This window comes from Siphateles boraxobius, unplaced genomic scaffold, assembly GCF_051911475.1.
Source record: "Siphateles boraxobius isolate OS27281-9 unplaced genomic scaffold, OSU_SipBor_1 77, whole genome shotgun sequence".
NCBI lineage: Eukaryota > Metazoa > Chordata > Actinopteri > Cypriniformes > Leuciscidae > Siphateles > Siphateles boraxobius.
In genome coordinates this window covers 4977539-4999796 of record NW_027509205.1, presented here as the reverse complement: position 1 = coordinate 4999796, position 22258 = coordinate 4977539, and the positions used below count along the sequence as shown (strand labels likewise).

The window sequence follows — 22258 nt, the reverse complement described above, 5'->3', positions numbered from 1 at the left end:
ATTCCTAGAAAGGTCATCATTTGTTTTACTGTTTGTGGCAACGGTGCTTTACTTATGCCTTCTAAGTGATTTGGAGCTATAGCTTTTGTCCCGTATGAAATCATTCTTCCCAGATATTCAACCTGTGGCTGACAATATTGTAGTTTATTTTTGGATGCTTTGTGACCTCCTTGGGCTAATTTTATAAGCACTTTTATAGAATCCTTGTGACACTGTTCTCGTGTTGCTGAACAAATCATCAAATCATCTACATATTGTAGCAAAGTGCTGTCTATTACAAGATCCTCTAAATCAGCCTTAAGAACCTGATTGAATATATGTGGAGAATGCTTAAATCCCTGCGGCATTCTTGTTTAAGTATATTGTTTATTAGCATATGAAAATGCAAATAAATATCTACTTTTTTCTTCCACTGGTATACTGAAAAAGGCATTACATAAATCAATTACCGTAAAATATTTAGCATCAGGTGGTACATTTGTTAACAGTGTATGTGGGTTTGGAACATCAGCCGGCCAATCTTCTGCTATTTCATTAATTGCTCGTAAGTCATGTACGAGGCGCCATTTAGATTTATTTGCTTTAATTACAGGTAAAATTGGAGTGTTACAGTAACTATTTGTTTCTATTAATACTCCTGCTTTCACCAGCCCTTCAATTGTGTCTTTTATGCCCGCTTCTGCTTCAGGCCTTAAAGGGTATTGTAATTTACGAGGTAGGCGTGCACCTGGCTTAAGTTGTATTGTTATTGGACTCGCTGATTTAACCGATCCCACATCAGTGTCATGTTGAGACCATAACTCGGTTGGTACTTGTTGCTCAGTTTCCTTAAATAGTTCATTATCAATAGTCTCTATTGATTTGGATTTTGTTATCATTTGTTTTTGTATTTTCTGATTAATGATGATTTCTTGAGGAGACCCCATTCATTTTGATGTATACAAAATTTTAATTAAATTTTTGTCATCTGAATGAAAAATTAGCGGATTTATTGTTGGCTCCCACTGGCATTGTTCTGCTTTTTTCATCATTGGTCCTAAATCTTTTGTCTCCCAATTACTTCCTACATATAAGGATATATGTGGCACAGAATTAGGTACATTAAACCAATCTTTTACAAATTCAGTTTGTAATATACTCATTGCTGCTCCCTGTTTTCCTATTATGATATCTTTCACATTCAGTTCAATTTTTTGACTGTTAGTTTTTTCCTGCCATAGTTTTTCTAATTTTTCATCTCTCTTCGGGTCATATATCATAGTACAATGAAATTCAGATTTTGGTACTTGTGCTTCAAAAATCTGTGCTTCAATGAACTTTCCCCATGTGTTAATTATTTGTCTTACCTCATTTTCTATTTGTCCTATCCAGTATACGTTTGCTTTTGGTTCAGAGATCATCATTTGAGTTTTTATTCCTTTCAGGTCTATATATACTCCTTCTGAAGAACACCAAATTTGAAGCCCTAATTTACATAATGCATCTCTTCCTAGCAAATTAACAGGAGTTTGATTTGATACAAGGACAGGTAGTGTCACACTTTTATTTTCAGTTTGTAAACAAACTGGAGCGGTCATAGGAATTAGTTGCATTTGTCCCGAGAATCCTATTGTCTTGGCAAATTTTCCAGACAAGGGGAGATGTGAGGCATAATTTGAATTTACACATGTATAAACTGCTCCAGTATCTATTAACATGGGTGTTGTTTTACCTTCTATATTAATTTTTAGCATTGGCTCTTGATCAGCATTAGTTGTTAAAATTGGCAGCTGATTCTCCCCTATAGGATTCTCTGGGCATCCCTAATATCCTTGATTTGGACCTCCCCAAGGGTTTACTGGGCCTTGACATGGACCCCGAAAAGGCTGTTGCCATCTCTCCCCCCTCCCACTCCCCGGTGACTGTTGAAATGGATTGATGGGGCAGTTGACTCTATTATGTCCAGGTTGTCCACACCCCCAGCACAGTCCTGGGGTTTTTTTATTAGACCTGCCTTTTCCTCTTTGTCCCCCTTGTGGTGGATTACTTTTCCATCCCATTTGCCGCTGCTGTTGAGCATAAACATTGACAGTGGGTACAGGGATCTGGTATGTATTTTGAGGTATTGGTAGAGGTGGGGGCTGCTGCATAGCTGACTGTGGAGCACTGTGGAGCACTCATAGCACTGTCATTTGTTCTGACTCTTCTCTTTTTACAGTAGCTTGAATCTTTTTCTTATTATTGCTTGTCAGCTGTTCAATCTGTAACTGAGTCAGTTTTCTCTGTAGCTCATTTTCTTGAATTTTTATTCTCTGTTCATTTTTCCTGTTTTGTTCTACAGCATGGGTCACATGGTCACAAAACTCTTTGTGTGTTTTTGAGTTTAAACCGACTACATCTTCTAGTTTGCTTTTTACAGTTTGTGGCATGGCATCTACCACAGCATTTCTGAACAATGTAGCCATTAATGGGTCTCCTTCTGGATTCCCTTCAGTCTCTTGCTTCCATCTTTTTAATTGTCTCTGTATATATGCAATTGGGCTTTCTGTATCTCCCAGTTGATCCCCTTTTAATGCTTTAGGGTCTATTCTGGTTGGATACTCATCACGCAGTGCTTGCCATACTGCTGGACGGTATGCATCAAAAACAGTCCCATCCATGTAATATGAATCAACAGCTCTGTTTAAATCAGAGGCTTGAAGGATTTCTTCCATTTTTGATCCACCTAATATTTTTGCCAGAAGTGCTTTAATGTCCCCCACAGATAACAATTTGCCCATTGTTTCTTCTTCAAACACTTTGATCCACTTTCCAGCTCCCTCATGAATGTTTGGGAGGCGAGTGACTAAGCCCTCAAGGTCCTGTGAGGCCCAGGGCACATATCGACCCTCTGTACCCTTAATTAGAATTGGGAGTTGTTTTGCCAGAGATCTCAGCCTTCCTTTTTCTCTTCCCTGTGTCCACCTTTCCTCGTCAAATGACAACTCCTGTTCACTTCCTATATTTAAACTGTCCAATAGTCTACTTCTATTTTTGACTAATTTGTCTGTATCATCTATTAATTTTTCTGTTTCTTGAATTGTTTGATCTATCTCATCATCAAGCATTTGTGCTACTATCTCAATCTCTTCTTCTACTTTATCTATTTTTTTCTCCTCATATTGTGTTTTTATTTTTTCTAATGCTTTCCGCGCCTCTTTATAGCAATCTAAGGGCAAGCTTTTCTTAAACGTTTTATTTTGAGTCATTTTTTGTCTCACATCTGGTCCTGTTTGTTTGTCTTTATCTAATTCCACTTGTCCCTTCATTTTCATTTCTCCTATAACTTCTACCAGTCCCTTTAAGCATTGGGAACTGACCTTCTAGTTTATTTGAAGGTGGTTTGGCAAAGATTTCCTCTTTTTTCTTTGTTTCCTTGTCTGTCTCTTTAATTATTTTCCTTGCCTGCTTAATATTTTTCAATAATTCTTCTCCCTCTTGTTTGAACAATGCCAGCACTGCCTGTTCTTTTTCCCGTTTTTCTTCTCTAGTTTTTCTTTTAAGGTTCTTATTCTTTATTCTATAATTTTTTATCAAAGTTTCCATTTCTTCGCATAATGAAACATCAAATGTTCCTTCCTTAGGCCATTTTGTTATCATATCTTGAGTTCTCTTTTGCCATTTATTTGACATTTTATCAATTAATTCCTTACACAATGGGTATTTTAACCCCAGCATTTCTACTGGAGAGGCCATAATTCTCCTCTAATCAATTATTATTTTATGAAGTAATTACCTTTGGTTTAAAACACTCTTTGTATTTCTAGTTTCAAATATTATTTTGCAAAGGCATTCAAAATATTATGTAATAAAATTTTCTTTCTCTTTCCTATAGCTTGTATTTGAATGTTTATACAGCTTTTCTCTATTTCTTTAATTACTTTATACTTGAATATTGCCAATCATCAATAAAAGCAACTTCTTTATTTTTAGATTATAGTATTTTCCTATTATTGTCTTTTATACTTTGCATATGCAGAATAAATAATTATTTTAGCACCAGTCATCTGGATATCTCATATATTATTCTATTTTGCAAAGCTAGGTTTCTAAATTGGTGTTTCTCACATTCACAGTATTGCAACATTCAAATCATTCACAATAGTCCTTTATTATTGAATGGGGACAATTTTTATTCTTTCACACTTGTTCCTGAGGCTTATTACTTTATCCTCAGGACTCATACATACACTCCTTATCTCTTCTCAAGTGAACAATTTCACCTCACCACCAGACCGCAGTCTGTGATGGTCAGCAAGGGATCAAAGTTCACAAGGAGCAGAGCTTATTTTTTACCACTGACACCCAGAGCTCATCCACACACACACATACACACAGGCTAGTCTTACTCCACTCCCTGTCAGTTTTACTCACTGAAAGAACACTCTTTAAACTATAACACTTACTGACACAGCGAAAAATAACTTTAAAATTATCAGTCCTCTGCGATTCACTTTAGCTTCCCTGAGCAGGCCATCGTCATACCTATAACAATGCGGTAACCAGAAGCTAAACTTATCTGTGCGCATGCTATCATATTAACCTTAATAAGAAACACAGATAAAACTGATAACCTTATCAGTATACTCATTATCCTTAACGAGCAGAAAATGATTAACCTTAATCATTAACAATAACCATTATCCTTAACAGTAAATATAAATCCTGATAGCCTTACCAGTAATGATAATCTTATCATTTAAACTTGTTATCCTTAACAAGTGCTATAAACCCTTTATAGTGCCAAATTAATACCAATATTTATACAACCTGCATCAGATTACATAAACACTGGCAAACGAGAGCTCCATTTTTACAATTTATCTTATATCCCCAAGGCCTTCTTATTAGACATCACACTGCATGCAATTATTTAGAAATCAGAGACCTCTGTTTAAAATATGTAGTTCTTTAATTTTGGAGAAGCTTTTTTTAAGTGTCTCACCGTAAAGGGCAAATATCCGGGCGAACCACACAAACTATAAGCAAAAATTGCTTACCTTGTGGCCACTTTTTGTTTGTGTTGCTCATCCAGCGAAGCCCACCACGGTTCGTCACCAGCCCCTACGGACGTCCCATCTGGGGTGCCAAATGTTGTGGTTTTCAGTCTTTGTAGAAATAACTTCAGAGATCTTGGATTTCAGAAATAACAGACTTTATTTTCCAACAAACAAAGCCTAACGTTCTCTGCAGAAGACACGCTCCCGAGGTCTTTCTCATTCTACCTTATATACCAAGCCTTTCGACCAAGATGGTCACAAACCTATAGATTATTTGTGGTGAAGGTCTTTTCCCACGTGACTTCTTAGAATAGAATTTTCTGCAGCAAACAACATTCCAGGCCTCTCAAAAATCACTCACAGAGGTAATTCAAAGTCACACAGAGAGTAAAGGAGATCCAAAGTCACACAGAGAGGAAATAATTGTGTATAAATATATAGCTAAATTACTTATTTTCTAACTAATAAAATCTTCAACAGAAGCCTTATTCGACCCACTGCCTCTTGGATGGCGGCTGACCCTCCGGCGAAACCGGAAATCTCGCCACAAACTCAGCAAAGTCCTTCTGTCCAGCTGCCCCGCTTGTGGCCAAGGAAGTCTCGTCCGCAGAAGTGCTGTAAAAGTGAGGAATACAAGGTTTATAATATACGAAAAAATTATGAATGACAACTTGCTAATTTTGCTGTGCTAATTGTTTGTGATGAGTTATGCCCTTGTGGCGATACGATCGGCTTCTGGGTTGCTAATAAATAATTTAGGATAATAAAGAATTTTTGTGATAGTCGACTACGCCACCCTGACTCAATCAGGGAATATACCCAGTAGTTACACTAGGCCACACAGGTTCGTGTGTGCCAGGGAGGTCAGAGACGCAAGTACAATCAAGTTACAAATAATCTTATATTGCCATACAAAAATTGTAAAAACACAGTATTTCCTCTCTTTAAAAACCAGGGCACTCGGCACATGTACACATGATAACACTTGGAAAAGAAAGATCTCAGAGGGCAGCACTAATGGCTCATACAACACAGTCCCCTACCCACAAGGGTAGAAGGAGCTTCAAGAAAACTCTGTTTTTCTTACCCACAAGGCAACCCAAAGAAAAGGAAAAAAGAAAAAACACAACCCGCCCAGGCTGGGGCTACAGGCGGAAGGACCACTTATAGGCTTTTCCAAAAGCACAATCCTACTCACACACACACTCACACGTCACCGTGCGCTTAAATCACACACCGGCACTTCAAAAGTGTCACCCCACAGCAGCACCACCATGCAGAGAAGGTCCTTCCGCCAAAGCACCTCAGTCCCTGGGGAGAAACAAACAAACAGCTGGGTTTAATACAACCCTAAAAATAACCAACATTAACAAAGCCAAACATACAAATATACCTGGTCAAGGTCACAAAAGACCAGCTGATCTTCAAAAAAGAAAACTACACGTAATTAAACAAAAAAGGAAATAAACAAAACGAATACGACTCACACGCACGCACACACCCGCACACACACACTTAAATGGAGCTAAACTAATCAAACACATCCAGTGAGCCTATGAAGAATAACAGAAGTTAAGGCTGTTGCAGCACACACACATACACACCCACGCACACTAGTGCGCATCCAACTATCACTCAGATTATAATTTTCTCGGTCACTCTAAAAAAGGGAAACAGAAAGTAGACAGTAGAATCCCGGCAACGGGCACGTCAACCCCCGCCGAGTCACAGCAGTAGAAAAAGCAGCGCGAACACTGCAGTTTGTCGAGAGGGGCTCAGATTTCAACGAAGCCCAATCACTGCCGATACGGAGAGAGAGAGATCGGGACGGAAACCCGTCCGGAGGACGAAAGAGGAGACCCCACACTCTACAAACGCCCTAAAGAGAATCGAGACGTTTCTAGTGCTCGTCTCACTACAATTTTCCGGCTTTCCTAAATGACACTTACCACAGGAGGACAACACCTCATATACCATTCCCATAGGCTACTGTTTACCGCAACCGTCAATACTGGCAACCAGCTGGGGTACAGGAAGCAACACATTAACAACATAGCGACACACTATACCGCACGCCATCATAATACACTACTCAACACGAGACAGCTTACCTAACATTGAAGGAGGAGCAGACACCCAATCCGAGCTGGTAGTACACCGTCGGAAAAAAATACTAGTGGACACACTACAATACAAAGAAGTGACGACACATCAATAGCGTTCTCAACACACGATTTTAACAACCACTATCAGCACGTACCTGAGGCGCTAGTGGATGACGAAACGAGGAGGGACGAGTCGTGACGCTCTTTGGGTACAACCAACCGTCATTAAATAACCCGTTCTCTTCCTCTGATAGGACGCCACAACTGTCACTCACTTAACTAATTCCATCACACCCTGTTTGGATGAAGAGATGTATACCTGGCCAATGATTCCAGTAGCAGAGCAGCGTCGACGACATCCTGAGGCCGGACCGCACCAGCGCTGAGGGCCAGGTAATAGTGCAGTGCCTCCTGTTGTTGCGCGGGGAGCTTTTCTGCAGCTTCCTCAACAGCCCTCCGCACACACTGGGCAGAGAAAGGAGCCAGCTTGTACCTGCAGAAAGAAAATGAAAAAGGAAATGTTAATTGTTACGTGACTGTGATGAGGCAAGATGCAATTAAGTGTATCCATGCACATGGACCTGTGTTAGGCACTTACAATTTATGGAGCCGATTCATGTCCCGCGAGACACTGTGAACATCCACGCCGGACGACGAGACAAAGAAACTCTTGCAGAGTTTCTCCGGCTGGATGTTCTCAGGCCTGATGCACCTGAAGTACAGCTCCAAGCACTAAGAACAAAGACCAATGCATTATTAAATGTAAAACAATAGTGGTAAGCAATCAACAGTTTGTATCATATTAAAACTTACAGCTTGCTCCTCTTGTGTCAGAGCGATCTGCATACTCGAGGTTGACTCCCTCTGTACGCCGATCACAACCCTGTCACCCAGCTCGAGCTTGTTCACCCAATCTGCATCCTGGAAAGTATTGGAAAGGTGTTATTTACAAACGCAAAAGTGTGGCAATATTAAAGCACATACGAAGTGTAAACTCGTTACAATAGGTGAACTCACCGTCAAGGCTTCCACTGCTCTTGGACGCTGCATGTGGACAAACACCAAGAGTGCCTCGCAGTAATAGCGGTAGAGCGTCTGGTCCGTGTTGGAGATCTCTATGCCCACCTGCAGGTCCCTCTGGATCCTCAGCACGTCTGGATTTGCCACTCTCACAATCTTCTGGCAGTGTTTAATGCCAGGAGCCCTCTGAACGAACCGGCTGTTTGGATTAAACATAACAGACAAGACTATTAAAGTTATTGATAAAAATACTAAGTAATAAAAGCATTCACATTTTAGCATTTCAGCTTAAGCATTTAAGGATTGCCCTTACGTTTGAGGAAGATCCGACGGAGCAGCAGCAGCTTCTTCGTCAATGTCAGACTCCCGGGGCTGGTTCGTGAGAAAAAAAACACGCCGAAGAAGCTCCTTTACCCGAGAGCGTCGGTCAGGCAGGAGCACACAGAGCTGGTTGTAGTGCCAGGTCCTGTTGGTGCGGACCCACTCTCGGCCCGAAGCCATGGCTTTCTGGACCTCGGCCGCTCTCTCCTCAGGCGTGCTTTTTTTCATGCACACTCTGGCCAGGTGAACAGGAAGGTTGTCCTGGGGTTTGTGGCACTGCAAGCAGTGCACAACGGTGCGATCAGCAGACCTTAAAAACAAAATGACATGATATAGAATAAATTATTTAAACAATTATCTGAAAGAATGAGATATGATTAAAAAAAAGAGATTAAAAAACTCTTAAATATGCAGCAGAACAGGGTATTGTCCTATTACCATTTCAATGGAGCTCAGTTTCAACTTTAAAAACACACGTACTTTGCTTTGAAACATTGTTAACATAGCTTTATTCTTTTGGTGAGACAAAAAACCCAAATTCAAAGGTAACTGGCCTGTTCTATGTGACACAGTTTTACTGTATAAAAAATGTACATCACAAGCATATACAGTAAATACACAAAAACACAAGCATTACATCTTCTCAGCTTGTCCTTCCATTTCAACAGAATCAAAGGAAGAAGATTTCCTCAGCAGCTTAGCAGAAAGTTTTAAAGCAGAATTAATCCACAGCAGAATTCAACACAGATAAACCTGAGTCTGTTTCAAACCAGCCAATCAGATCACAGTATTAAACAAGCCCCCATTAAGGTGTCAATGGGCCATTACAGGGGCATGGGTAAGAGGAAAACTGAAACTTTTTCTTCATATTTCTCAGAAATCTCAGAAGTTTTAAATTAGTTAGAAATGAGTAAATGTGACCAAATATTTGTAAACTGAACATAAAGAGCTTAATGTTGATAGGAAACACATAAAAAACTTGAGATTTGAAAAGAAAAAGAGCAGCATCCCAGAAGAGGAAGATAATGAGAGAGCAATCACTGGGCTGTAATATAATTATATTTATATAATATAATATAATATAATATAATGATCTATTTCTGATCAATTAAATACGGGCTTGATGGTCAAAATAAAAAGTAAAAATAATAAATTCAGGCCTGCATTAATTTGTCTGCCTTCAATGGCCTCTGCGGTCAATACAGGCCTCTACGCAGGTTATAATAGGGCATTGTGAGATAGCTGACTTTATCAATGCAGGTTAAAATGGGCCATCCTTTTTACTGATATGGCTAGTTAAAATAAACTGGTTTGTTCTAATGGTTTTACAATGGGCCATTATATTTACTGATATGGCTAGCTAAAATAAACTGGGTTGTTCTAATGGTTTTACAATGGGCAATCATATTTACTGATTGGGACTTCCACCAGTGACCAGCGGTGACGCCAGGATGGCCTTTGAGACGGTGGCTAAGAACCTGCCGGAGGTGGAGCGGAATGCAGTGGCTCGTCTATTGGGACACACACCTGAGACGGCCGAAAAGCATTACCGAATGCGAACTCGGGCAGACGCCTTCCTGGCGCAGCGTCTGGTCGAACAGATTGCTGGAAAAACACAGTAAGCAATATGAAATCTAATGAACGAGATGATTATTGTTTGTAATGTTGCTACTCGGAGCAGTCATTCATTGGCACTTTCTTCATTGTTTATTCATTGATCTTGTAGACATGGGTCTGGTGCGTCCACGAGCCGGCAGGACAGTATGGACGAGCGGACAGCGTTTGAGTTGCTGGTCCAGTCTTGCCCCGTGACTCTCGACCCAGTCTTGCCCCGTGACGCTCGACCCAGTCTTGCCCCGTGACTCTCGACCCAGTCTTGCCCCATGACGCTCGACCCAGTCTTGCCCCGTGACTCTCGACGGGCCTCCTCCTAAGAGGGCACGGAGACACCAGCTGTGTGCTGAGCACGAGCGGCACTGCTACGACCGCTGGCACAGCAAGCAGCTCAAGCTGCGGGAACGGCGTGTCCTTGGTAAGCATCCATATACACATTTTGTAACAATAATGTGTGTCAGAGATGGACAATTACTGAAATACCATAGAACATGTCACCACAATGGTTAATGCTTCTCATGATTTGTCTTTATAAAACATTTTGGTCGGCATCCGCCATCTGGGCCACAGATCAGCGCCTGGATGGACAAGCAGGGCTGGACTGCAAACATTTCACAGGCCTCCCTTATACTGAGGCAGTGGGAGACATGCGAGCAGTGAGGAATTCACCCTCTTTTATGTCACAATACTGGGAGTTTGCGTATGGACTATCAATGTTTTATTTCACAATACTGGGAGCTTGCGTATGGACGATCAATGTTTTATTTCACAATACTGGGAGCTTGCGTATGGACGATCAATGTTTTATGTCACAATACTGGGAGCTTGCGTATGGACGATCAATGTTTTATTTCACAATACTGGGAGCTTGCGTATGGACTATCAATGTTTTATTGCACAATACTGGGAGCTTGCGTATGGACGATCAATGTTTTATTTCAGAATACTGGGAGTTTGCGTATGGACTATCAATGTTTTATGTCACAATACTGGGAGCTTGCGTAAGGACGATCAATGTTTTATTTCACAATACTGGGAGCTCGCGTATGGACGATCAATGTTTTATTTCACAATACTGGGAGTTTGCGTATGGACTATCAATGTTTTATTTCACAATACTGGGAGCTTGCGTATGGACGATCAATGTTTTATTTCACAATACTGGGAGCTTGCGTATGGACTATCAATGTTTTATTTCACAATACTGGGAGCTTGCGTATGGACGATCAATGTTTTATTTCACAATACTGGGAGCTTGCGTATGGACTATCAATGTTTTATTTCACAATACTGGGAGCTTGCGTATGGACGATCAATGTTTTATTTCACAATACTGGGAGCTTGCGTATGGACGATCAATGTTTTATGTCACAATACTGGGAGCTTGCGTATGGACGATCAATGTTTTATTTCACAATACTGGGAGCTTGCGTATGGACTATCAATGTTTTATTGCACAATACTGGGAGCTTGCGTATGGACGATCAATGTTTTATTTCAGAATACTGGGAGTTTGCGTATGGACTATCAATGTTTTATGTCACAATACTGGGAGCTTGCGTAAGGACGATCAATGTTTTATTTCACAATACTGGGAGCTCGCGTATGGACGATCAATGTTTTATTTCACAATACTGGGAGTTTGCGTATGGACTATCAATGTTTTATTTCACAATACTGGGAGCTTGCGTATGGACGATCAATGTTTTATTTCACAATACTGGGAGCTTGCGTATGGACTATCAATGTTTTATTTCACAATACTGGGAGCTTGCGTATGGACGATCAATGTTTTATTTCACAATACTGGGAGCTTGCGTATGGACTATCAATGTTTTATGTCACAATACTGGGAGCTTGCGTATGGACGATCAATGTTTTATTTCACAATACTGGGAGCTTGCGTATGGACTATCAATGTTTTATTGCACAATACTGGGAGCTTGCGTATGGACTATCAATGTTTTATGTCACAATACTGGGAGCTTGCGTATGGACGATCAATGTTTTATTTCAGAATACTGGGAGTTTGCGTATGGACTATCAATTTTTTATGTCACAATACTGGGAGCTTGCGTATGGACTATCAATGTTTTATTTCACAATACTGGGAGCTTGCGTATGGACTATCGATGTTTTATTGCACATTACTGGGAGCTTGCGTATGGACTATCAATGTTTTATGTCACAATACTGGGAGCTTGCGTTTGGACGATCAATGTTTTATTTCACAATACTGGGAGTTTGCGTATGGACTATCAATGTTTTATTTCACAATACTGGGAGTTTGCGTATGGACGATCAATGTTTTATCTCACAATACTGGGAGTTTGCGTATGGACGATCAATGTTTTATTTCACAATACTGGGAGCTTGCGTATGAGCTATCGATGTTTTATTTCACAATACTGGGAGTTTGCGTATGGACGATCAATGTTTTATTTCACAATACTGGGAGCTCGCGTATGGGCTATCAATGTTTTATTTCACAATACTGGGAGTTTGCGTATGGACTATCGATGTTTTGTCACAATACTGGGAGCTTGCGTATGGACTATCGATGTTTTGTCTCAATACTGGGAGCTTGCGTATGGACTATTGATGTTTTGTCACAATACTGGGAGCTTGCGTATGAGCTATCAATGTTTTATGACAATTGTGTCATATCATTGGTATTCATGTAAATGGAGCCTCAGTTGTGTCATAACATTCAGCCTCAGTGTGAATACATTATAGTATTTAACTGTATTTTTCTATGTAGATTTCTGAAATGCACTATTGTGAAAAGCACTATTCAAATACATTTTAATTAAAGCTGCTCTGCATATTTCTGTTTTAAAAATAAAGATTCATGACATTGTGAATAAAAGTGATTTTAGATCAACACTAAAATGGTAAAGCACATCAGACATGTGTGCGCTTCGCTACAAAATAAAACTGAAATGTGTATAATACTGCAAAAAGTAATAATTATTTGTAACTTAATTCATTTGTTATTTCTGCTTTAGTTTTGCTATTGTATATTTTTTGTTATTGTATATTCTCTTTACTTTTTGTTGTAATGTAACTTTCATAATTTTGTTAATAAAGTACATTTTCCCTTAAACAATTGTTTGATTTCATTCTTACCATTATTAGTACCAATCGACATGATGCCTAAACTTGCTATGCATTATGGGAAGTGAAGTTTTTTTCTTTCAACATGAACAGTATTCATTTTCACAGGAGATTCAAAGTTGAAAGCTGGAAATCTGCTCCCAAACGTTTAATACACTTAATTTAATACACCACGCCGTCTAATACACTTTTCAGAAAAATCAGCAATCTGTGATTCTGGAAGAAATATGGCCTGATGTGTAAGTGATTTTTTGACCCTCCGAACTACATTTCCCATTACTCATTGCCCGGACTCATCAGCGCATTCACCTGTGCATCATTACCTTGTTTAACTCACACTATAATAGCCTGGTTTTCACACTCACTCACTGCGAAGTCTTGCCTTATTCGTGTACTGCATTTCTGAGCGTTTTGGTTTTTGTCTCTTGGTTTTTGGTAGTGATGGGCAGATCGAGGCTTCGTGAAGCAATGAAACAGTCGAAGCAAATGTGCCATTTTGTTTCGAGGCTTCGAATCAATCCGAAACCCGTCTCCACGGTGACACCTAGTGGTCACTTGCAGGTGTTGATCTGAAACAACCTTTACAAAGAGCTAATAAAAAAATGTGTTGGTTTTTTATTTTTATTATTGTATTTTTGTAATATATGAAGCTTGTAACCTGTAGTCTCTTCACATTGCATAATGTGATTTTGGTCATGAAAAATGAATATTAATAAAAATAAATCAAGCCACAATGTCTCCCTTTCTTATAGATTTTTATTCAAAAATATTAATTTCTCTGCTGTTGAAGGACTCAGCCTACTTCTTTTTTTACAGATAATTTCTCCAGCCTTTGAAAAAATTCTCTCACAAGGGACACTTGTTACTGGCATACAAAGATATTTTTTAGCTAGGACATACAAATGAGGAAAGATTACTGCTCTCTCTTTCCAGTAAGTTAGTGGATCATGAGTTCTGGGCAAAAACGCATCGCTGAGGTATTTTTTCACTTCCACTGTGGCATCAGCTGTAGGATTGTGTATCATCTGGGTCTCACGGATACGATTGTCAAAATGTTCCCATAAACTGTCTTGTGTTTCAACTGGTGTTGATGATGATGGGCCTGATGTTGACATTTGTGGTTCTGAATTAAAAGAAAACGGCAATTAGTAACAAATCATAAACTAACAACACATATGAAGTATAAATTTCATGAATCACATTACATAAGATAACATAGACTGAAACTCACCAGGAGTTGTGTTTGAACGCATCAGTGAAGCACACTCCAGTGTGATGTGCTTTTCAGCATCCAGGGCTTTGGCAGGATTTCCAAAAGCCACATTTTTAAACCAGCAGTGTAGCCAGTGCCAAGGCTCTAAAAGTCTCGTACCCTCCACATCTGGAGTGCAGACCTTCTTGTAGATGTGAGCCTATGAGCCAACACAAGAGAAAACCATATTAATTAAAATAATGACAACAATATGAGAGTTATGGCCAATTACACGTATGGTCATAGTGTCCTACCTAATTGTACAGTTGATTCCTGCGTTGCATTTCCTTTTTTCTGTGCAAGCTTGTGCTGCAACATCCTGTACAATGGTATGAGCTTTGAAGCAGACACTCTCTGTTCCTCTGACATCTCTGTTGTTGCTAGTTTGAATGGTTGAAGAAGTGTCAATGACTGTTGAATAATGTCATACTCAAGACTTGTCAGGGGAGCAGTATCACTGTTTAAATTGGCAAGTGCAGCACCCACTGGCTCACGTTGCTCATACAAGCGTTGTAGCATGTCGAATGTGCTGTTCCATCTCGTTTCAACCTCCTGTATCATTTTCAGACTTGGTCTGCCCATCAAGCTCTGCATCTCCACAAGCTTGTCCTTTGCTTTGCAGCTGGATCTGAACAACCCCACTATCTTTCTGGCTTTCTGGCGAATTTCATTGATTACTGGGGTTTGATCCAGGGCCTTTTTCACTATCAAATTCAAATTATGAGCAAAACATGGGACATGGCGAAGGTTGAGTAGCTGGGCACTTAGGATCATGTTGGATGCATTGTCAGTCACCATGCAGTGAACTTTGGAGGTTATTCCCCACTCAGCCATTAGCAAGGCTTTAGCCTCCATGAGATGCTGGTCTGTGTGGGTTTGGTAAAAACTCCTTACACCCAGTAAAACAGTTGCCATTGTTGCCTCTGGTGTTATGTAATGGCATGTTACACCAAGATATCCATCCATATTAATGGAAGACCACATGTCAGCCGTAAGGCTAACAAATTCCGCCTTTTGTAGGTCCTCCATTGTCTTCTCCTTGGTTGTGTTGTACCTTTCGCTGACCATTGTTTTAAGCACCTTCCGGGATGGGAGGACATAGCTTGGATCAAGCTTGTTCACAAAGGCCCTGAAACCCTCATCCTCCACGATGGTGAAGGGCTGCAGATCCTTCACCACCATGTTCAGAAGAGCCTCATCCAATTCCCTCTGTCTGCCTTTTAAAAGAGAAGATAAAAGATACTTTCAGACAAATATATTGGAAAAATAGTAGCCTACCGTGAAAGTAGTCTACTGGTTCATTTGGAAACCTTCCTAAACAAAGTTATGTTATGAATATTTATGCTCAGTGTGCAGAGAAAGATAAAGTGCATTATAGAAATACAACAATTACAAAAAAACAAAATGATGTCTTGGCTGTAGATTGGGTACTCATATGTAGACATATAAAATGTATATTCACAAAGTATAATATTATATTGACAACATTTGTTTTTAAAGTGATTGGCAGTTGTGATTGGGATGTTAGGCATGTCTTAGTCCATGGCCTTTCTAAACAATGGCCCAACACTTAGTTATTATATTTCACTTATAATTAGCCTATATTTCAAACAATGCATACCTTGCTTAGATGGCCCAGCAGTGTCAGTAGCAGGCCTTGGTACAGGGGGAACACTACCATCCTCTGCACCCTGCAGAATGGCAGGATGAATGCTCCTCAAATGGCGCATCATGGATGATGTATTGTTGCAGTAGGCTAGCTGCCGATCACAATACACACATCTCACTTTATTTGGGGTTTCCAAATGGAAATGCTCCCACACCACAGATGTACGGCATCTCTTCTGTGGAGCCTCAATTTCTATCTATCTATCTATCTATCTATCTATCTATCTATCTATCTATCTATCTATCTTATATGTAGCCTATCTATCTAATAATCTATATGTATCTGTAATAAATGTATCTATCTATTAATCTATATGTATCTGTAATAAATGTATCTATCTATTAATCTATATGTATCTGTAATATATGTATCTATCTATTAATCTATATGTATCTGTAATATATGTATCTATCTATTAATCTATATATATATATATATATATATATATATATATATATATATTTCTATCAATGCATCTATTAATGTGTCACTATATGTACTCTGTGTGTCTCTAAGTCAATGTGTAAATGTAAATTAAATCCTAAATATAACTAAACAAATCGCACTATAAATGTCACTATATCACCAAAAATCAGCTATCTCAAAACCAAACTCCTCTCACAAAAACCCACGATATGAAAATGCGTTGACAAAACTTTTATACTGTGTGATTGTGTGATTTGTTCCCGAACCGACCAATCAATGAAACCCTGATTCGGAGGAGCACTCCACCTGATGAAACACTTAGACGCTTCATTTAGCCGTTGTCACGTGACGTGGGTGTTTTGAATCACGCTTCGGATCAGTGTTTCGAATCATCTTTGCTTCGGGATCTCGCAAAGCCTCGGAACGTCTGTTTCGCGCCAGCCATCCTTAGTTTTTGGATTGTTTGCTCTGTTGGCTGGATACCCTTTTTGGCTCTGACCCTTGCCTGTTTTGTTTGCCTGATTATTGGACTGCCTTCCTGTGTTTGATTTTTGCCTGTCATTTGGATTACGTGCTTGGATTTCCCTTCTAAAGATCACATTTGGATTTAACATGAGGTAAGTTCAGCATTTTGATTGGGCTATTTATAAAGAAATTAAATAATTACAGCGTCACAATTCAGAATTTCAAAGTGGCTACTCTAGTAAATTAAGTTTCTTAAATATATTTTTTCTTTTTGATAATCAATTTAACTGCCAGTTAAAATATCTTCTATGCAGAGACAGAAGAGTGAATTAATTCTTAAAGACTTGTAGTACCCCAACAATTATGTTGTGTATATTTAAACTCCTAATGATCAATTTAACATGCATGGAAAAACAATGTTTTACCTGTTATTCTAAAGATGTTGCAACTGTTACACATTATTTTATTTTTTAGCAAAGTCAAGTCAACAGTTCGCGTTCAACATGGCAGAAAATCCACTATTCAACGTGAAGGTATGTTTCTGCTCAGAATATTTAAAAGAAAATATTTCAAAATAGGTTAACACATGCGTTTAACACCCAAATAATGCATGTAGTGGCAATCTCATTTCAATGTTTAAGTGTTGTATGTTTGTTGGAAAATTGCAGATGTTTAAATCATGGACCAGCCTTAGATTAAGATTGTGAGCTTTGGCTGTCCATGTTTACGAAAGGCCTTGAAATGCATCAAGTTTATTATAATGCAGCTACTGAATGGTTAATCATTTTGTATTGTACTCTTTTTATCAGCTGTGCACCGAGTCTGGATTATCGGTGACCGTTACATTAGACGTGGCCAACACCGCGCAAGGGAGACCATGGGCGCCAATCTTGGACTGTCTTCCCAGGTCCAGTGGTTTAGCAGGGGAGGCTTGTGTTGGGGAGACCTCATGCCCTTCTTTCAACAGTGCCTTAAAGGACGAACCGCTCCGAATGTGCTGGTTATTCACTGTGGAGGCAATGACTTGGGACGTGTGAAAAGCGTTCTGCTTGTCAACGCAGTTAAGAGGGACCTGCGAGAACTTCAAACAACGTTTCCCAAGATGAATATTGTGTTCTCGTCAATCAACCAAAGGCACCACTGGAGGCATGCCCCCCCCCCCCGGTAAAGGTGGAAAAAACAAGAGAATTTGTAAACAACGTGATTGGTAAATTTGTCTCCTGTGTTGACGGGAGCATTGTACTGTATCCAAAAAAGTCTATAATAAGCCTGAACTGTTTTTAAGAGACGACGTTCACTTAAGCCCTGAGGGAAGTGATGTGTTTTTAAATGAGATTGGCTCATGTCTGAGACGATACAACCCATTAGATTTGTCTTAAGGTGATATGTTCTTATTCCTTTTTTTAATTTTTATTAAACGGTTTCATGGAGACTTTTTTGCTTTTCATCTATGAAAAGCACTTTGACTTACCATTGTGTATGAAACTTCTTTAATTCAGCCAACCCGTGAGCTGTTAAGTGTTTTGCTTGAAAATAAAGCTCAGTACGAGCACTTTCCTAGTGTACTAATGATTTGGCAGTATCATGTTCCTAGCGTGAATGAGAGGTCGTCGAATTGGCCTTGTTTCCTCTGTGAAGCCACTGGCGTGGTGAACGTTTGGGAGCACTTTTCCAGTTTTCAACTTTGAATCTCCTGTTAAAATGAATGTCTTTCAGTCAATTTTATGCAACAGCCATGTTTTGCACGTCTATTTAAAGCTTATAACGTGTAGTTTAATGCGTGCCTAATCAATTTCCTGTATCTCGTTCAGGGAGTTAAAATTACAAGGCAAAGGTCAGAAAGGCACAGTTGAGGTCACAAAAGGCCTGTGTCCTCATGCTGTGTTGGTGCAAAAAAGTCTGTATTTAGGTTTAAAACAGAATTTGACGACCTTTCATTCCTGTTAGGAACGAGATACAGCAGAATAATTAGTATATTAGTAAAGTGCTCATTCTGATCTTTATTTTGAAGCAAAAACATGAAAATAGCTTAGTAATCATTAATGATTATAAAATGATATGATAATGTTAAAATGATTATTAATTTATAATAGTATCATAATATTTAGCAATATTTTTTTTTGCATCACATTAAATGGTGAGTATTTTACTTATCAATGCTAATAATGTCAAGTGAAACAAGTGGCTGTGAAAACGAGATTATTGGAGGACAGATTAAAATACTGTAAATTAAGGAACCAAGTTACTAAAATAAATAAAAGGAAAAAGAAAGAGTATTAAAAAATAGAATTGACAGTGCTAAGTATGATGGTAAAAAGCTTTGGCATATCCTAAATGAAATTATGGCTAGAAATAGAAATGCATTACCTTCGTTTGTAGAGTCTGATGGAGGTTTTATAACAGAATCTAAAGATATTGCAGATTATTCTTATAATTATTTTATAAATAAAGTTAGTAATATAATAAAAGGTTATGAGAGCACAAGATTTTGATTACTGTGAACTGATCAAAAATGAAATCATGGCTGTAACTTTAATTGTAGCCGCATGCAGACTGCAGAAGTGATGGCCCTGTTACAGTCTCTTCCAACACATGGAAGTCCAGGCTTAGACAACTCGGACAGCCTAGTATTGAATAAAACAGCTGAATATATTGCTGCTCCGTTGGGTTATATATTTAATCAGTGTACAGCAAAAGGTTTTGAGAGTTTTTCTGAGGAACGTGCGAGAATACTCACGTTGTCTCAGAGCCGTGAAAAGAGTTTTTGTCGCAGAGAAGGCTTTTTGCAGAAGAAAGTGATGCTGACTCTTCCCAATCTGCCATGAAAATGTTTGCGTAAGAGGGAGCGAATTTTTTGCCCATGGCTGTGCCTTTAGTTTGCAGATAAAATTTAGATTCGAATTTCAAAATAATATGTCAAATGTATTTCTAATAGTTTTAAAATACTGTATACTCATCAGGCCTGTTTGGGTCGGGAAATTTGTTCATGAACTTCTGTATTGCTTCCAAGCCCACTGTTGTCTCAATGTTGGTATATAAACTGTCAATATCCATTGTGAAGAGAAGAGCATTGGAAGAAATTTTTAACTTACTAATTTTTTCAAAAAAATCATAGGTGTCCTTTAGATAGCTCGGGTGTCTGGTAGAAAGAGGATTGAGGAAATGTTCAATGAACTCCGCGGTAAAATATGTTTCACTATTACAATCAGACACAATTGGTCTTACCGGAGGTATTTGGAATGGTATGCGCCAACTTTTTGGTTCTTTATGTATTTTTGGGAGTAAATAAAACCTTCTGGGTCTTGGTGGACTATCTCCTATCAAATATTTTTTCTGTGCACCATTAATAATCTTTTTTGAGCACATTTCCTCTAAAATCTCTTGAACTTCACTAACGGTTTGAGGATAAATCGGTTCCTCCAAAGGCCGACAATGCTCACTAACTGCAAGTGGTCTCTTTCCTTCCCAGATGTACTGGTCTCTATCAAGAATTACTGCTGTGCCCCCGGCTCACTCAGTCTTAATGAAAGACATAATGGATCATTTGAAATTGGAGAAAATTAAATATTTGTTGAGGGGGAAGTCTGAAATATTTTATTCAACGTGGCAAACTTTGAATAAACTTTGGGGCAGTCATGGCCTAATGGTAACAGAGTTGGACTGGTGATCCAAAGGTTGCTGGTTCGATTCCAGTACCGGCAGGAATATGACTGAGGTGTCCTTGAGCAAGGCACCTAACCCCCAATCGCTCCCCGGGCGCCACTCAAGGCTGCCCGCTGCTCCGGGTGTGTGTATCCACGTTTGCAGTGTGTGTGTCTTCACTACTCACTACTCTGCTCCTAATGTGTGTGCACTTACTTGGATGGGTTAAATGCAGAGGTCAAATTCCAAGTATGGGTTACCATACTTGGCCATCACGTGTCACTTTCACTTTCACTTTCACTTTTTATAGATTACTTTGGCGAGAATGTATAATTGATTTGTTTAGCATGGCAATGGCAATGATGTCCTCTGATGTCTGTTGTTTGTTATTGTGTTTTTGTCTTTCTGTATTTTATATGCAAAAAAACTCAAAGCGAATTTTGGAAGAAAAAAAAAGAATTACTACTGCATTTCCTTTATCTGCGGGCTTAATTATAATTTCTCTATTCCTCTGTAGTTCTTTTAAAGCTTTCATTTCTCCTGCTGTCAGGTTCTTCGTTTCTTTAACTCCCCAGTGCAAGTGTTTATAAGCATAATTATCTGCTCCAATCAATTTTGAGATTTCTTTAGGGAGGCTGGACAGAGCAGGCGTCCAGTCTGAGGAATGAGTAAACGGAAGTTTTTTCTTTGAGCTTTTCTTGCCTTAAATTTTTTTTTCTAATTTTACTCTGCGATGGTACGCTTGTAGATCTGCTAATAAGTCTATTTTTTTGTTTTTTAATGCCCTGCGGAGTGGGAATGTATGAGAGACCTTTTAACAGCACTGAGGTTTGGTCAACACTGAGGTGACCGAGAAAGGTTGATTATGAGTTTGTGAGGACCCCCTATTGGGCTAACACTGGAAGGCAGTTTAACGCCTTCATCCAGTGCTCTAATATAGACCCTTTTACAGCCCACGTGATCAAATAGTTGCGCGCGCATTTTGGCAACGGATGTGGTGTCGTTTCCCATTGGCTCTAACGTGTTAGCGATTCCAAAAGTTTATCAAAACGGTTTCCCAGCATCAAAATGTCTGGTTGTTGCGTTTACGGTTGCACTAATCGATATTCCACCGAGGGGCTTACGTTTTATAGGATTCTGACAGGATCACGGCCGTTTCAGAAGAAGCCGCATACCATTTGATAAAGTCAACTTTTTGAAATAACTTTCTCTGTCTGTGTTGCTTAATCCGCTCGCGTAGCTTGACACGCTGCTGATTCTCGCCATACTTCCGTTGCCAATATGCGCGCGCATACGTTGCCACGTCATCATTGTCTACAAACAGTAAAAGGGTCTATAGCCTTTGCCGTCACTGGTCTCCATCCTCACCGACGTGAAAGTACTCTGATTGAAGCGCCGGGATGAAACTCAAGTGATGTGTGTATTCAGATGCTCCCCCAGGGGAAGAGTTCTAGAAAAGTTCATTAAGGGAAAGAGGATCTCAGTGCTTGGCAATCTCTTTTTCGCCACTCTGAATGCTTTTTGAAGCTCCGTGATAGCTGTCATCCGATATCTCTGCTGCCTATTGTTGAGGCCAAAGGCCAACAACTATCTTTTCTGGTACGGTCTC

General features: G+C 39.4%; 2 long non-coding RNA genes across 2 annotated transcripts; one reads left to right on the top strand and one right to left on the bottom strand.

Moving 5' to 3' along the window:
• Positions 1-5746: 5746 nt before the first annotated feature.
• On the bottom strand, positions 5747-7357 carry LOC143726134 (uncharacterized). Its single transcript, XR_013198393.1, has 3 exons — positions 7130-7357; positions 6968-7040; positions 5747-6897 (listed from the first exon to the last, which is right to left on the bottom strand). It is a non-coding gene; the product is annotated as an uncharacterized LOC143726134 (long non-coding RNA).
• A 9660-nt stretch (positions 7358-17017) lies between these two features.
• Positions 17018-18410, top strand: LOC143725637 (uncharacterized). Its single transcript, XR_013198280.1, has 3 exons — positions 17018-17159; positions 17482-17540; positions 17817-18410. It is a non-coding gene; the product is annotated as an uncharacterized LOC143725637 (long non-coding RNA).
• The last annotated feature ends 3848 nt before the right edge of the window (positions 18411-22258 follow it).